The sequence below is a fragment of the Cupressus sempervirens genome, chromosome 8 (genome assembly GCF_028749045.1).
Source record: "Cupressus sempervirens isolate cs-2001-9-10 chromosome 8, ASM2874904v1, whole genome shotgun sequence".
Lineage (NCBI taxonomy): Eukaryota > Viridiplantae > Streptophyta > Pinopsida > Cupressales > Cupressaceae > Cupressus > Cupressus sempervirens.
The window spans coordinates 184,285,268-184,300,498 of record NC_143125.1 but is presented as its reverse complement, the minus strand read 5'-3'; positions in this window follow the sequence as shown (position 1 = coordinate 184,300,498).

The window sequence follows — 15,231 nt, the reverse complement described above, 5'->3', positions numbered from 1 at the left end:
CTAAAACCTTAACACTCCCTCTTAGTTAAAAAAGATAAATACATTTTGATAATCAAAGGTAAAGGATGATCAAAATTTTGAATAACCCAAAGATGATCAATAAGGTTCAACATCTAATCTCTTAGTTATTAAAATACCTAGTATGCATTTATACAAATAACCCAAAGACAATTAAAATGATGATATCTAATCTCTTAGTTATTAATCTCACAAAATGCATACTTACCTCATGGTTTAGGTACAACACTTACTCAAAATGTATAAAATGGAATTTAGCTAACTAAAGATACCACAAAATAATACTCCCTCTTAGCTAGGGAGGATAAATACAAGACATATATTACACTATTTGTAATATTAGGAACGACAAGTTTTAAGGATCTCTTTGATCGAAAGATACCCATCATATTGATATAACAAGTCTTTGTCTTCTAGAATATCGAGATTTGATTTCCACCAAGTACTTAAGGTTTTGATATACCATTTGATATCACAAGTATTGGTCTCTCAAAATATCAATGATATTCACCAAGTAATCAAATGATTTAATATCATGATGCACGCTACTATAAGATCATCACCTTACAATAGATTCTACAAATACAAGTGACATCATTTGGAAGTTGTCACTTCCTTATGATGTCCACAAGGTGTAGGCCCATTAAATCACATAGTCACAAGATATATTCATGAATTGCAATCCTCATGACTACTCCAATTTATTGGAGTATCTATCTCAAAATGGTTTAATCTCTTTGAATCAATAAGATTAAGATCACTAAAGGTTAACTGAATAAAATCCTCAATCTTCTCCCTCTCTTTCAAGGTTTCCTCTAACAACATGTTAGATTCCCTCTAAATCTCAGTCTTTATTTTCTTGCAATAACATTCTTGGAGGAAAAATATCAAGGCAAATAGTTCTTATAGAAAAAGTTACCATTAATAATTATTCTCAATAATAATAATATTATGTTTTAACTATAAGAACATTAGAAATATGATTTAAAATAATCACCTATATATAACTGATCTAGTTTAGCATTACATAGATTAATGCTCCATCCTCCAAGCTAATAGATATATGATTAATTATATTACTTATGTATATATATAGATATATTATTTGATTCTTCGATATATATTTATTTAATCTCACTTTCTAAAGAGACATTTACAACTATATTCAATGTTTGAATAACATAAGGTATAAAAAATGGTCATAATATTAAAATTACATTAAAGAACCTTAATAAGTGGACCCCTCATGTACTCGTGACTTGACTTTCCTATCAAGTGTCTTTTGATAGCATCTATGTCATTTCCTTATGAAGGATTACATTGTATTGCTTATTACTTTAACTTACCATAGTTTGTGAGAGGGGTTTGTTTTCTTAAACCCTAGATATGGTCCACCTTATATTATCATAATTTTCCTTTATACAAGTACCTTAGTATCTTGTTGTCCTTATTCAATGTCAAGACAAGGTATATTTATCTCTTATTTCTCATGATCTCCTCATATTATAATCAATTTGAATCAAGACTTTCTTGATATTATTCATGTACCTTATTCACCCATCACATCATAGTCTACATCAATACCATTCTCCTTGGGATGTTAGATTTGGGTTGTGTTATAGGAAGAGTTTGTAGATCTCTGTATGGGTCCTCATAGCAACCACATGAAGAGGAGTTCTCTTGTCCAAGTCATGTGTGTTTTCTCAAAGATGAGAACCTACTAGAGCTGAAGTCATTGTTGTGGTTTATTTCCCTAACTTGCCTCTTGATTATCACCACTCCAATATAAAACTTTCTTGAATCACAATTCCTCTTGGCTCTCTCATTTTGCAATAATTTCAATTAGTTATCACATCGATTGCATATCATATTTCCACCACACAATGATAATATTCCTTTACAAAATGTGTTGTCACTTTTGATTTGAAGACTCCCAATGACTTAACATAGGCTTCTCTCATCCATTGTAGGTGTTTCTCCATGGGCGTTTGACTCATTGGCCCAAGTCCCACATCAAGGACATAATACTCAAGCTAGAGTAATCACTCTTTAACCTCATACTAATAATATTTATTGAATAAAAATTCAAATGAACCCCATATGGCTATCTTCCATTCATACTACTTCATATGTACACCAAAGGAATATAATAGTCAATTCCAATGGAAAATCACACAAACATTATATATAGGGATATAAGTCTCAAGCCACTATTTTTTGTTGGAAGGTCACTACACTATCATTTCATGCTGATGCAACCAAGCTTGGCTACTTGTATATCACCTTGCCGATCTCCGTGAAGATAACACTACTTCACCTAGTGGCACAAGTTCCTCCTCAACATTTCTCACTACCCTACTCTTCCTTAGGATCTTCACTATGAGATCCTACCTCCTTTAATTAGTGAAAATCAATTTGAAAGAACTACCACTGCAACCATGGCTTCCTAGGCTTGCACTAGCCAATGGTTCCTCAAGATCTATTCTACATCATCCCTCCTTTTGGTAAAAAAACACTCTATAATAGGCATAACTCTTTTTGAACATCATTTCAATCCCCTCCATGATCTAAAAAAAATTTGGAGATTGGAACCCTAATCGATTTTACAAAAAAACATTATTTGCTTCCCAAACAATAAAATAGGGCTACAAGCAATTAGCCCTACTCTTGATAAAAACATGGAATAAATTGAAAAAATCCTAAAAGAGGAGAAATAAGTTCTATTCCAAACATCCCTTTTAGAAACCTAAAATATTTATAAGGTCATTTTCCCCTAGTCTATCCATACAGTATGACCTATAAATGTGCCTAAAAATAAGGTTTTAAGGCTTTTTAAGACTGTCTAGAAAGAACTTAATTTTTACCTCCTAAAACCTTTCACCACTTTTTCCCATTGGGTTTTGGGCCTATCCTCTCATGCTACTACCTTACTTTAAGATTTATTGAAGCTATCTTTTCTTTCAATCCCTACTAACACCTTTGGAATCCACTATGATCCATAGCCATGCAACTGTGGTTTGCCTATAACATCACCTTAAAAATGTCCCCTTGATTCCTAAGGCTCCTCCTTCATTTTTTAGTATGTACATTGAGTTATCTACCTAATCCCAAAGACCCACACAAGTTCCATAGTGGGAAGAGGATCTATGACCCCATTTTGCTCAATTGCTTTATTCAAAACAACAGACAAGTAGAAAACAAAATAATTTTATTAAGCAACTAGAAACCAACAGAATCACAAACTAATCCTATAGAAAAACTTAAAATGAATTCCTCTAACATTTCCAAGCACCACAAATCTAATTTCAATCTATGGAAATGCTAAAATACTCAGAAAACATAAACTGTAACTGTATAATTGCTATCCACTTTGCACACACAAATCAACTAAAATTTCCAACCCCTTCATCAGGCCAATAGTGGCCTTAAATACTCATCCCAAGTTGAACACTAAATATTTCAAGAAATTACCAAGACCCATCCAAAAAGTTGGTCAAAGAAAACAAAAGGTTTTCAATGTTGTTAATGACAACATTGACAAATTTTGAACAAGTTTTACATCTTTTTGAGTTTTTCCCTCAAACTTGGTCCAAAAGCTACAAAACTTCACCAAAATCCCTATGAAATTATAAAATTTAAAAAGGACCTTAGATCAATTATTTTTTCATTCATCCCTCCATTTCACAAAAAGGCCCTATTTGACCTAAAATGCAACTTAACATACCTCAACCTAGGACTAGGTTAGTCACATTATTATCCTAGTGGTCTAGCTAGAACCACTACAAAAAAAAAACCTATAGGAGACCTAGGTCTATCATGATCCTCCTTAGGTTCCCCTTCACCATGCACTCCTAGAAAAGAAAACTATGTCACACTTGTGGAAAATAGATCTTGGGGGATGCCTACTTTGTGGATGTCTACCCCAGCAACCCAAGTTGCTTCTAAATTTAACTTGTGTCTCCACTTGATGAGATATTCCATGTACACCTTTTTTCTGGTGGCCTTTTTCACTCTTGAGTCCAACACTTTTTCAACTTCCAACTTTCTTGTTGAAAGCACCAATGTAGGTTCCAAATCAACACTGACTCCCTGACTATTGTGAGAAACCTTAGGAAGCGGATCTTTGAACTGAACCAAGTATTATAGATTGAAAATAGGGTAAATGCAAAAATATGTTCATAAATCAACCTTATAGGCATTGAATCCATATTTTTAGAGGACTTTACAAGGTCCCATTCTCTTCATTTGTAGCTTAGTTGGCACACCCTTCTGCAACCTTGATTTTTTCAAGTACACCATGACATAATCTCCAATGGAAAACTAAATGTCTTTTCTCCTTTCATCCACCTTGGATTTCAAATTTTTTGTGCTATCTTGAATGGTCTTCTTCACTTGGTCCTAGATTTCCTTCATAGTTTGGGTGAAATCCTTGGCATGTCCACTTCTATACTCAATTCCTCCAAGATCTCTCAACTCACATACACCTCTTTGATACATCCCATACATAATTTAAAATGGGTTTATACTTGTGGATCTATTATTACTATCATTGTAAGCATACTCTTCTTGGGGAATGATAACAACTCATGTTTACCCATACACCTTAGTTAGGAACCTTAAAAGATTACCCAAAACCCTCTTAACCACCTCAGTCTGGCCATCTATCTAAGGATGGTAGGATGATCCAAAAGAAAGGTTTGTACCAAGTTCACTCCAAAAGGTGTTCCAAAAATAACTCATGAACTTCACATCTCTATTTGAAACAATGTTTAATGGAAATCTATCAATCCTTACAACCACGTTAAAGAATAAGTGTGCAATGTGGATAGCATCATTGGTAGTCTTGCATGGAATGAAGCATCCTGTCTTCTTGAATCTATCAACCACTACATAAATACTATCATATCCCTATTTTGTCTTGGGTAGACCTACTATGAAGTTCATTCTCACACACTCCCATGGCCTATTTGAGATTGAATAGGACTGATATAAACCTACATTACTCATTCCACCCTTAGCTTTCATAGACACCATGTATTGCTCAACATACTTAGTCATGTCTTTGACTAGTTTTGGCCAATAATAGAATCTTTGGACTAATTCTAAAGTTTTATTCACACCAAAGTGACAACTTAGGCTACCATTATGCTTTTCCTAAACTAGGTTTTCCCTTATTGATCCCCTTGATATGCATAACTGATTGTCCTTAAATAACAACCCATTCTTGAAGGTAGATTTAAAGAACTTGCTATGGAAATGGTTCTCAAAGTAAAAACATACCTTGTACGCCTTTATAAAATCTTCATCCTCCTTATAAAGACTCTTAAAGCTCCCTATCCCAATGCTATGTAACTAAACTTCTTGGACAGTTCACAATCTTCTACTTAATGCATCTACTACCTTGTTCATCTGCCCTTTCTTGTGCTTGATTGTGAAAGTGAATACTTGTAGGTATTTCATCCATTTCAAATGCCTATTACCCAAATTTTATTGAGTGTTGATATATCTTAAGTCTTTATTGTCATTGAATACAACAAATTCTTTGGAAAATAGATAATGTTTCCACTTCCTAAGAGATTGAACTAGGGCATAGAGTTCTAGGTCATAAGAGGAATACTTTTTTTTTTTGGCTTCATTTAATTTTTCACTAAAGAAGGATATTGGCCTATCTTCCTAACTTAACACTCTTCCTATTGCTAAGCCACTTGCAACATATTCTATGGTGAAGAGCTTTGTAAAACTATGAAATTGCAAGATAGGTTGGGTATAGCTACTTTTTTCTTTAGCAACTCAAAGGATTTATCTTCTTCTAAAGTCCATTTTAACTAAGACTTGACCCTACCCTTAATGGTTTCTAAAAAAGGTGCACATATGTCACTAAAATTCCTAATAAAATTTCTATAAAACTAAGCTAGACCATGGAAACTTCTTACCTCAATAAATGTAGTAGGTTATGGCTAGTTGATAATAGGTGCTACCTTCTCTTGATCCATCTTCAAGGACCTCTTTGACACCACAAAGCCCAAATACACAAGCTCTTGTTTGAAAATATCACACTTCTCAAGATTGATGGTAAGCTTTTGCTCATGCAACCTCTGCAATACAACCTCAACATGTTTTATGTGCTCCTTTTTTTGCTAAATATTAGTATATCATCTAGATACACAACCAAAAACCTTCTAGTGAAATCCTTGAGCACTTCATTTAGGAGCCTCATGAATGTGCTAAGAGAATTTGAGAGGCCAAATGGCATCACAAGCCACTCACACAACCCATCTGTTGTCTTGAATATTATCTTCCATTTATCTCCCTCCTTAATCTTAATCTAGTGATATTGAATTTTAAAATGAAACTTTGTGAAGTCCATGACCCCTCCAAGATAATACATGAGATACTCAATCCTATAGGGAACTTATATCTGATTATGATCCTATTTATAGCCCTTGAGTTTGTGCATAGTCTCCACTTTCCTCCCTCCTTGGGTGCTAGTATAAAATGGACTACACATGGGCTTATACTTTTCTTAATGAAGACTTGATCAAAAAGTTCTTACAGTTGTCTTGATTCTTCAAAATTTTTGTTATGAGTAATCTTATATGCTACCTTGTCTGGAAAAGGTACACTAGGAACAAAGTATATTTGATGGCTTGTCAACCTTTAGGAGGAAAAGTGGAAGGACTTCCATCACTTACAATATCTTTATACTTTTCAAGCAATGCTTGTACCTCTACAGGAAATGATTCTTTAACTGTCTTGTCTTGTCCTTTGGACTTCAGCATAACTACATGGCTTGGGCTCTCATCATCTTTGAGATCCTTGACAAACTCTTTTCCACTACATAGAAACACACTAGGCATCTTGGACTGAGGTTTGAATCCTTCCAGTATAGATTGGATTTTAAATTTTTTTCATCCCTTCTTGAAGGATATGGAATTTTCCCTCCCATCATACATTGCCTCTTTATCAAACTTCCAATGCCTACCTAATAGAAGATGGCAAACATCCATGGGAATGATATCACACAATAACCTATCTTTATACCCTGCTATGGAGAACTCAACCCAAGTCTATTCATTCACCAAAATGATTTGACCCTTGTTGAGCTAAGTCACCTTATAAGGATTTACATGGGGTATCATGGTCAACTTGAGCTTGTTGACTACCTCCTCTAATATTATGTTGTTAGTATAGCCCAAGTCCATGACTACCTTGCAAAGATTCCCAAGAATCTTACATCTGATCCTAAAAAAAGCCCTCCTATGCTTAGATTCATCTAGAATTGGTTGCTTGATCAATGCCCTTATAAACATGAGGTTTTCTCCTTTCTCTGATTCTAGGTGATCTACTCTAGGTTCCTTGCCTCTAGAGTCATCCTCTTGAGAATATGCAACTCTCTTGTCATGGTTGAAGAAGAAGGTTCATCAGGGCACCTATATGTTGGATAGCCTAGTTGACCACAATTATAGAACTTCATACTAGAAAAGTAAGATTTACTTTTGCATGATCCTCTACCTCTATTAAATCCCCCTTGGTTACCCCTTCTTCTACTATAACCTCCTCTAGGAGTGTTTTCAATGGTTTTCTCAGTGAGTTTGGTTTAACCTTTGTTCCTCTTCTCACTACTTCTGCCTTGATAACCTCCTCTTTGTCCCCTTTGATTTATTACCTTTCCTATCTTTGAAGTTAGAATCCCCTTCTTTATATTTATTCTTCCACCTTTAGGGATAATTGATGACACCTCTGAATAGTAGTAAGTGTCCACAAACTTAGCTCCTCTTGGATATTCCACTTTAAACCACCCAAGTGTCTAGACACTTTTATTGGCTCTTCTTCTTACTTATTGGACCTAAGATCCTTTTTCTCATCAACCTCTTTGGCTAGCTCTTCATTTTTCACCATACTTGACTCACCCACTGATGCCCCAGTAGCTATAGACATATACTAGGTTCCTAAATCTTCAACCTACTCTAATACCACTTTGATGGAACACTAAACTTGCTTCTACCCCAATCCACACTAGGGCCTCCTTATGTATTTTTCTAAACTAATAGGGTTTCTCACTACCCTCTTATTCCTTAGGATATTCACTATAAGATCCTAGCTCCTTTAATTATTGAACATCAATTGGAAAGAACTACCACTTTAACCATGGCTTCTTAGGTTTGAACTAGCCAATGCTTCCTTAGCATCAATTCCACATCATGCCTCCTTTTGACTAACATACACTCCATAATAGGAATATGTATTTTTGAAGGTCATTTGAATCCTCTCCAATATATAAAACCAATTTAGAGATTGGAACCCTAATCAAGTTCACAAAAAGACATTATTTGCTTCCCAAATAAAAAAACAAGGCTACAAGTAATTAGCCCTACTATTGAAGAAAATTTGGAATAACTTGAAAATTTACTAAATAAGGAGGGGAACTAAGTCCTATTCTAGACACTCTTTTTATAGACATAAAATATTTCTAAGGTCTTTGGCCCCTAATATGTCCATACAAGGTTTTAAGGATTTTTAAGCCTGTCCCACAAGAACTTAACTTTCACCACCTAAAGCATTTAATCACCACTTCCATTTAGGTTTGGGACTTCTCCTCTCATGATACTATCTTCATCCAAGATTTATTGAAGCTATTTGTGCTTTCAATCCCTCTTAACACCTTTGTAATCCACTATGATCCTTAGCCATGTAACTATGGCTCACATAGCGCATCACCTTAAAAATTCCTCATTTGATTTCTAGGGCCCTTCCTTCACTGTAAAATATATACATGGACTCATCTCCCTAGTCCCAAAAATCCATGCAAGTTACATGGTGGGAAGAGGATCTATGACCCTATTTTGCTCAATTACTTGATTAAAAACAATAGGCAAGAAGAAAATAATACAATTTTACTAACCAACTAGAAACCCACAAAATAAAAAACTAATGCAATACAAAACCTTAAAATGAATCCCACTAATAATTCCAAATACTACAAATCCAATTTCAGTCCATAGAAATGCCAAAATACTTAGAAGACTTAAACTATAACTATATTCTAGTTGTGTAGTCCATACACACAAATCAACTAAAACTACCAACCACTTCATTAGGTCAAGAATGACCTTAAATACTCATCCCAATTCAACACTAACTATTTTTGACAATTATCAATTACCCTCATCCACAAAGTTTCTCAAAGGAAACAAAAAAGTTGTCAATGATAACATTGACAAATTTTGAGCAACTTTTACATCTTTTTGAGTTTTGCCCTTAAACTTGGTCCAAAATCTACCAAAATTTTCCAAAAGCCCTAAATGGAAATAAAATATTTAAAAAGGACCTTAAATCACTTATTTGGCCATTCTACCCTCCAAATGTCAAAAATGCCATATTTGACCTAACATGCAACTAGGAGCAAGTAAGACCTAATAAGGCTTCCTATACTTAACATACCTCAACTTAGGACTAGGTTAGTCCTATTATTATCCTAGTGGTGTGGATAGCACCACTATAAGCCAAAAAAACCATTAGATTCCTAGGTGTATCATGAGCCCACATAGGTGCCCCTACACCAACTTTCCATCACCTCATTGTCTCGATGCCACTATCTTCATTGAGAGAGGAACCACATTGTTAGCTATATCTATCCTCTAAGAATTATTTGATATTGATTCATGAGGTCATTTTTTGTTGAGACCATGGTGTTTGACTCCATAAAAAATGGTATTTTCATTCAAGCATTGGCATACATCCACACCAAAGCCTTATTACATTTTTCTAGATTCACATCAAGGCATGAGAATTTTAGCTCAACATTCACACTAGATCCAACTTGGTTAGACCACAAAATTTGATCTTGGTAGTACAATTCCAATGACATCAACATCCAAATTGATAGAGTCTATATTGCAACATAGAGTCTATATTGCAACCCATGTTGCTAGCTAACTCTGATACAACTTTAGATCCATGTTGATTCACTATGATGGACATCTTCACATTGTAAGGAATATCCTTACATGAGATCTAGATTGCCAACACTGATTCCTTCTACATTTTTCTTTGGATAATATCTTATTTTGTCTACTAATGTGATTTTGAATTTCTTCCAAGTGCATATATCACTTCAAGGTTCGTTTACCACTTGTTATATCATGAAAATCAAATTTCACCATGCACATAGAGGGAATTAGTATCATCCAAACAACTTTCAACATTCATGTAGTGAAAGAAATTACAAATATTTAGATCATTAAAATGGGCAATGCTCAATTTCCCAAAATTTCTCTTCTTTTCAAAATCCAAACTGATGTCCTCTTTGGGTGATCATGACACTTTGTGCATCAATCATTGTGGTCTACACACTTAATTTCTATGTGGGACCTATAGTCATTATCAACATAATCCTACTCCCTTTCCTTGTTAGAGGCTTCAAAATTCTTCTCATGCCATATAAGGTAGCATCCCTTTATTAGAAATTCTTCTTTGCATTTCTCAATTCCTTCCTTTCTAGTGGTTGTGTCTATACACTATCACCCCTCGCATGCCCTCACATCCTTATTATCTACTCTTGTTTGGTAGGGTTGACATTAGCCATTATATTGGTTATGTGCAAATTGATCAATCCAACTGTGTATGCAAGGCATGAAAGAATATTGCAAATATTAAAAATTAAAACCCACATCATATTGCACTTGATTACATTGAAACATATTTCTCAAAGCACATGAATTCCTTACACAAAAAGATGAGGTATGTAAAAATAAAGTTTCAAAGTTATAGTCTTAGATACAAGAGGCCAGTCATGATGATGGAAAACCAATAAATGCCTTCATCAACATGAAAAAAACATCAATGTTACAAGCCATAGGATCCCATCTAGGTGAAAGATCTCATCACATTATTTTTGTGACAGAATTTATAGTTGAAAAAATAAAGGTTGTGCTACCAAGGAGAAGGTTATAAACATGAATCATTTCTAAGATTACAGATCTTAAATCCTTATAGGTGATGTGTCTATTTGATTTCTCCACAAAGAAGTCTATGCATTCAAAATTATTATTGTCTCTAATTTTCTTGCATTTGTGGTCCTACTCTAACACTAGGTTGATTTACAAGGATCATTGCAAATGTACTAAGCACTACCATTATATTTGGTAGGTATTTTTGAAATGCAACTTCCTCTCAGATTTATATTGAACAAAGGACATGAATAGAAATGTACCTTCATGGGATATGTCTATTCAATAATCAAATACTTAAGATTAATCATAATATATTTATTTATATTAATATTTCTCAAATAATAATAAACTTACACATGTAAATTATATCTAATATATGTTGAACACACATATGTAAAGGATAATAACATATAAATTGACTAAAACCTTAATAGTAATGATCTGTCATATTCATCAACATGCACAACTCTTTCCTTACCTTCAATTCTACTATCATTCCTTCTTTGGTGTAAGGGACATTCAAATCCACACACACACACACACACACACACATGCACACACACACACATGGGAAAATCCTACAAGAAAACATTAGTAACCACATCCTGTAAAACCAAAAGTCATTGATAATCCAAAATTACCTAGGAATTAGTATTGAAGGATGGTGAAGCTCACAAGTAGCCATGGTCCCCTTGTTTTAGCTTGCTCATTAGAAAAGGTGAAACACATTATCACTCTAAACATAGGGAACTGTGAATAGGGATTTATACATAGAAGTTCTTGAAACACTTCTAGATTAATTCTAAATCTTTCAAGAGGATCTTACAAAGGTAGGTGATTGAGTCACAATTCTAATGCCTATAATGGTGAGGAAATTAGTGTTACACAACTCAATAGATCTGAAAAAGAGTGAATAGATGTAATACTTGTAACTTAGGGTTTTATAAAACATAGTGAAAATGAAACCTAAAGATATTTTATATAAGTCCAAGTTACCTTTTGAAATCTCATTTTATACCTTGTTCTTGAAGGAGAGGAGAAGAAGGAAGAGAGATATTGAAGGAAAATTAAATACAATCCATGTAGATGGAGGTGGTCTGATAGGATGTGGTGGATGGTGCCACAATTGAGTAGGTAAGCATCAAACGAATCATTATGTTGTTTCACACATTTTTTTTTTCCATAGTCATATGATCTAGCTATATGAGTGATTTGTAGGGTCCCTACTAGGAAGTCAACCTAGTCCTAGATTAGGTCAACCTAGTCCATAAGGATTCTAGGGTGTCCCATAGGCATGTTGACCTACTTCAGAGGCAGGTTGATCTAGTCCCTTGGGAGGTTGGCCTAGTCCCTTGGAAGGTTGGCCTAGTCCCTGGGGAGGTAAACCTAGGGCTGGAAAGTTGACGTAGTACCACAAGAGGTTGACCTAGTCTAGGTGTAGACTATGTGATGTATCAAATTAATATTATGGACTCACATATCTCTTGTTTGATGTTTCTATAGGATCTAATAGTTATGAGTTAGCACTACATGCCTATTGTTATGATACATATGAGAGAATATCTAGGATCTTGAAGAAATAGATATCTTGATATTCTAGAATACATGGCTTTTTGGAAATATTTTCAAGTAGATTTCTTGATGGTTTTTATTTATGGAAACATATAGTCAACCTTTCATTTATGCATTCAGAGATAAAAAATTGTCCAAGTATTAGATAGATGCAAAAATATAGTGAACAAATCTTAATAGTATGGATGATGAGTAGAGAGTTAGCTTATGCACAATTGAGGAAAATCTTGTGACATTGTCATGATGATGTGTACTAGTGCACATGTGTGTGCAGTCAGTATGACACAAGTTATAGTAAGTTTAATTGGGTTGGTATTTAAGGGTGTAGAATAGAGTTGTATGGCTTTAGAAATTATTTTGGTTTCAAAATAATTACTAAGTCATGTTAAGCCAACTATTTGAATATTATTTTATATTATTTCAAGCTTGTGAAGACATGGAAGCCTACTAAGAAACAATTTGTGAGTGTGCAAGATATAAGTGAAAATCCTATGTTGTGCAAATAAATTGTTAGTTGCGAAGTGAATGTGTGTGATGTGCATATATTTTGGTAGTTGTGTGATTATATGTGACATGTGAATTATTGTGAGAACTATCTGCAAGCCTTATGTGATGTAAAATTTGATGTAAGGATAGAGAAAGTATGAATTACAGCAACAAAGAAAGTATTGTATGTATATCTATCTTGTGAAGGAATTGAATTGTATAATTGCATGTTAGGGAAGTGAGCTCTTCTTGCATACATTATAATTGATCTACCAACTGCTAACAGGGTTCTAGAAATTCCTAATAGGGTCGAGGCTTCTAACAATGTCTAGTGCTCTAACAAGGACTCGAGACACTATATGTACTTCATAGATTCCTAATAGGGTCAATATCCTTAACCAGATACTATTGTTTAGTGAATCATCTAGTGGGTATCATCCCCACCAAGGTTTTTCCTTGGCCAAGGTTTCCCTAGTTAAAAAAAATGGTATTATGAGTTCTCTATATGTATGGTTATACTTATTATTTAGCATTGTTGGTTTACTTTCATATGCAAGATATAAAGTAATTAACAATATTCAATTGTGGGAAAAAGTTTTTAATATACTAATTCAACACCCCCCCTCTCAATATTATCTATTTATAACATGGTTGTCCTAGGTAGCACAAAAAACACATGCAAGGTCCAATAGAGGTGAGATGCTAGCATTGATGGAGAGATGGGATGAGACTACACAATCCTTCCACTTACCAATGGGAGAGATGTTAGTCACATTAGAGGATGCATATTAGATCTTGCACCTACTAATTTTGGGACCTATCATGGGATCCTAAGGATAGAGATCACACAAAGAGATTATGACATATTTTGATTACTGTATGGGTATGCCATACAAAGAGATATAGAGACTGGACCAATTGTGCCTAAAGAGCATCATCCTTGGATAAACACCTCTTCTAAGAAAGATCATTCTATGCATCATGACCACTACTATCATACTTGATACAAAGGGTATGGTATTCTCAACTCATCTAGCACATATAATAAGGAATATGAAGAGAGAGATGACAATATATGCATAGCCCATGTACACTATGAGCTTTGGAGTTTGTGAGATATCAGTGAGCTAGTCTTATGACATGTAGAATCTTATAGGTGTTGGCCTTCAGCCATTTCACATGCATAAGGCCATTAAGGTTTTTGACTAAGAACACTATCCCCTAAACATTAACTATGTTTAGGTCCTTTTGTGGTATCAATTAGAAACACTTACACATTAGGGATCATATCATTTTAGTGAAGATGTTGACATAGTATAAATCATCTAATATGACACAAATGAATAAAAAAGGAAATCTTTCACATAGGTAAAGCTATTTTATGATATAAAAATTACATTAATAAAGAAAATTATCAATAAATGAATGATAACAAGTTCATATAGAGATCCTAAAATCAAAATAAATATAAACAATTTCATCTTGTGATACTTCAATGTTTAAATTAGTATGGTCCACAGGGTATGAATCTTATTTATGTATTACATTTTTTTACAGATTTAATTTCTTATTCATTACATATTTTTGTTAATTGTAATGCCCTACCGGAGATCCTAGGAACAAGGACAAAATACAAGCCGAGACATTTTTTTTACAAGTATGAGTGCACAAGAACGTATTAGTGTTTAAAACTACTAAACAACAAAATGCTCAATACCAAAGTGATAATACTCACATAATCTAAGGATTATCCAATTCCTATTAACAATTACATGTGCAAACCAATTGAACCCAACTTCAACAAAACCAAGGATGGTTTTCTATTCTTTAGGCTCTGCAAAACTAAGGTGGGTATACCCAGGGATGATTCAAATGCAAACTGTTGTCTGAAAATTATCTTAGTTTCATTCTAATTCTCATCTTCTATCTTCAAACACATACACACTTTATCCAATTCTTTAATATTTTCATAATTATATACTTCCCTCGTAAGTAGATCTAGTCATAATTCTCCTAGGGTTTACAAATATTTCTAGAAATAGCAGCTACCTAAGACTCATAAACTAGATACAAACGAGTGGTGACCAACATTTATAACTTTGAATAGGATAGAATGAAAATGATTTTGATTTTTATAATTGATTTGATATGTAGTGGTAGAATTTACCCTTACTAACTTTTGACTTATGTGACCAATGCCATA